The 4,103-nt window shown below is 37.9% G+C and overlaps 1 pseudogene; it reads right to left on the reverse strand.

Annotated features, from left to right (window-relative positions):
- Positions 1 to 888: 888 nt before the first annotated feature.
- Positions 889 to 1,820, reverse strand: LOC100348368 (olfactory receptor 10D1B-like; annotated as a pseudogene).
- Positions 1,821 to 4,103: the final 2,283 nt, after the last annotated feature.

Consider the following 4,103-nt stretch of genomic DNA (forward strand, 5'->3'; position numbering starts at 1 on the left):
TTCCCTTCTGACTCTGTGTTTTTTCCCATCAAATTGTGCTCTAGATTATAATGGCACTCTTCTTATGGCAAACTCAAGTGGAAAAGACAAAGGAATGTGAAGGAGAAGAAACTAAAGTCAAAGTCTTTCTGTGAGCAGAACCCACAAAACTGTGAAATAGTAGCTTTGACTTCACCATGACACTTGGCTGTACTAGAGATCACAAAGCCAAACAAAATTTTCTAATACTGAAAGAAAGATAAAAACAGAGTAAGTCACCTCTTCACGTATTCTACATATCTACTTTCTCCACATTCTGCCTTTCTCTCGCTCTTTTTCTGTTGCCACAGTATCCAGCTGGACTTGCTTCCAGGTCCAAGACCAACAGACACCTTTTGTAGGTGACATAGAACACTAGCTCCTCTGATTCATTCATTAGAGATCTTAGCTTCCTTGCATAAATCCTTTTCGTTTACATAACTTTGTTGTGTTTCAGAAGTCACAGGATACAACCTGAAGCCATTTGCTTGTCACTCTTTTAAGTAATTGCATGTCATCAAATGAGGACTCATTCAATGCAAACATTTGAGGGGATAATTCCATAACACTGCCAGTGAAGATTAGGAAGTGAAACACTAAGGAGAAAGAAACAAAAGAGAGAATGTAGGAGTAGGAATATACATAAGGAAAATGAAGAGACGGTTCAGTATATTTCCACAACTGGGGAGAAATCATCATTCTTGTGTACAAGTATTTATTAGTGATGTGATTGTAATTTATGTCTTTAAGTCTTACCCTCCTCACTGTCAAAGGAGGCAGTGGTAATATCTGTGCTCTCTATTGCAAAAAGGAAACATCTTTTGTAAGCGAAATGGCATATTAATGTGTTAAGTTCTGATCCCCTCTCCATCACTTGTCAGAAAAGGATGCCGCCTCCTGTAGCACCTTTCTCAAAGAATACTTTACTTCCTTGTTTCTCAAGCTATAGATCAAAGGGTTCAGCATGGGAGTAACCAGGTTATTCAGTATCTGAACAATTGCATTAAGCCAGGGATTAGGAGTGGGTTGCAGGTAGATAAGGACCACTGGCATGAAGGAGAGAAGGATGGCGGTGAGGTAGGCACTACAGTGGAGAAGGCACAGCGTCGGCCCTCTTTAGATCGAATTCGAAGAATTGAGGCAACAATGCAGCTGTAGGAGGTGAGGATGAGAAGGAAGCAGCTGAGGGGCATGAGGCCCACGCTGATGAACCCCACCATCTCCAGGGATGAGGTATCTGCACAAGCCAGCTTCAGCATCACTGGGATATCACAGAAGTAATAGTCCACATCATTGGGGCCACAGTAGGGCAATTGGAAGGTGAGAGTGGTTAGAAAGGTGGCCTGAACACAGCCAAACAATGAGGTCCCAGTGGCCAGGATGGCACACACTCTGTGACTCATGATGATCGTGTATCGCAGAGGGTAACATATGGCAACAAAGCGGTCGTAGGCCATCACTGTGTACAGGAAACACTCGGTGCAGCCCAGAAAATGGTAGAAGAAGAGCTGGGACACACAGCCTGCATAGGAGATGGTGCGGCTGTTCCCTGAGAGGTAGAACAACATCTTGGGGGAACTCACAGAAGGGAAAAATAAATCGCATACAGACAGTTTGCACAGGAAGAAGTACATAGGAGTGTGAAGCCGAGTGGAGGAAACAATTGCTAGTAGGATGAGCAAGTTCCCCAGAAGGGTGAAGATGTGGAAGGACAAAAACAGGACAAGCAGCATGGTCTCCAGACCCTCTGTGTGTGGGATGCCCAGCAGGATAAACTCTGCCACCATTGAGATATTCCTCATTTTTGTCAGAATGTTGGACTTCAAAATAGAGCACAAGATTCTGTAATGTGAGGCCTTATGTCAAACTGAGGAGCCATCTGTTGGATGTGTTGGTTTCATATTTTAGCAATCAACAGTCAACCTTCTGATGTAGGGACAGATCTATATAAAAACACAAGGACAATGCAAACTTAACTAGATTCTGGAAATTTCATTTCGACCAAACTGGATAAGGATATAAAAACCTATATTTCATGCACATTATAATTAACACACATTTTTCTCAAGGGAATCTGACAGAAGGTGCTTCTGTCATCAAAGAGTATGAGAGAATCTCTGTTTTATTTCTATGTTTTTAAAATTCCAGATGTGCCTCAACAGTAGGACCCATTTAGGAACTATGTGACAGCTGTAAGATAAATGAAAATCTGGAGAAATAGTTTCAGTTTTTGGAGAAATAATTCATGCATGGAATGGTGTGTTTGTGCACAATTGTGTATTTTGAGAGTGTGTATATGTCTGTAGACTAATGAGAGAGTTGTGGAAGGGAATAAAGCCAGGCTCACTGCTCAACTGTACATATGCAATGGACCCAAAGGCGTATCACAAAGCTTTTGAGCAATGAACTGAAATTCAAAATATCAAATAGGTCTTCTACTAACATCTGAGTGGCGCATTTGAAGGACAAAAACAGTGCAGGCTTTGGGAATTGAATTGACATTGGAAATGTTACTCACAGAAGGTAATAAAAACTACTTGTCTGATGCTATCTGAATTGACAGTTTTTTAAAGTAAACACAAACAGACACAGACACACACATACACACACACACACGCACACACATGTAAATAAAATCAAATTTCTCCCAGTAATTTTAACAGGATCCAAGGTCTAGTAACATAACATGAAACATGTCCAGATTAAAATCTGAAATTATTCAACAAGTAACAAGAACACACAAGAAATATAATCCATTCTTAAGAGAAAAGATTCAACAGATAATAACTCTAAGAGGATCCAGATATTGGAAATTGCCAAAAATTTTGTATCATCTACTACAACTATGTTCCATGAGGTATAGCTAAGTCCATTTGAAATGAATGGAAATATCATAGTTCTTGGCAGAGAAATGTAAAGTTACAAAACATGAAGGAGACAGAAATTTTAGTGCTGAAAAATGTTGTTCATGCTTAGAAAAGTAGATATATTTATACCACCTCCTGGGCATTTCTTGTGATCCAGTCATTGATAGCTCTGAGGGAGCAATTAAAGTTAAACACATTTACCATGCAAAATACTATATCCCCTTTTTAAGTCTGCTTTCTAAAGAATGGACACTAATCCTGATCTCAATGCTTCATGTTAAGGACTATCTTTATTTTCCTATTGATTACATGTTTAAGTCTTTTCATGTGGTTACATCCTAATACCTTCACTCGGTTATATAAACGTTTCAAGTACTATGTAGATATGAACAATGAGCATCATTATTTAAGAAGTTAATAACTATTACACTTAATGAAATAAGCCAGTTCCCAAAAGACAACTACCCTATGTTTCCCCTGATCTCTGGCAACTAATAGAGTACCTAAAATGTAACATATGGGAGTGAAATTGACATTTTGAAATTAAGTGATTGTTTACAGCCCTTGTTTCTACTTTCAGAACAGTCTTTTTTTATTTCACACTACTTGATGAATACATTGCTTAGTATAGAGTTAAACCTATGAATGTAAACTGAAAATAGATCTTTGTAAAAATTAGGAGTGGGAATGGGATAGAGAGGGGAAGAGGGTGGGAGCATGAGTGAGAGGGAGGGTAGGGTGGAAAGAATCACTGTGTAAATCCATATATAGGAAATTTGTATACCTTAAATAAAATTTTAAAATAATTTAATTAATAATAAATTATTTCTTGTGTCCATATTGTAAATGCATCTTAAAAGTAGCATTAATAAACTATGTACATTAAAAGAAAGATTATAAATTGGCTAAGTAGCAAGACACCTCATGTGGAAATGATTTAATACAAATAATAGTTCAGTATTGACTGAATATTTGCAAGGTACTATGATAAAATTAAGAGTCTCTTTTTTTTTTAACCAGGTCTCAAAAAAATCTTGTTAATTAGGAGAGGAAACTCAGGCAGAAAATGATTTAATAACTTGATCATACATCTGCAAAAAGACAGAGCTATGATTCCAATCCAGTTCTGAGTCCAGGAACAATAATTCCAACACTTCTTCTGTAAGCAATTTTGTTTGGAGAGGCAAAGACATCATACCCAGTTTCCAATACTTGAAA

Source organism: Oryctolagus cuniculus, chromosome 1 (assembly GCF_964237555.1).
Source record: "Oryctolagus cuniculus chromosome 1, mOryCun1.1, whole genome shotgun sequence".
Taxonomy (NCBI): domain Eukaryota; kingdom Metazoa; phylum Chordata; class Mammalia; order Lagomorpha; family Leporidae; genus Oryctolagus; species Oryctolagus cuniculus.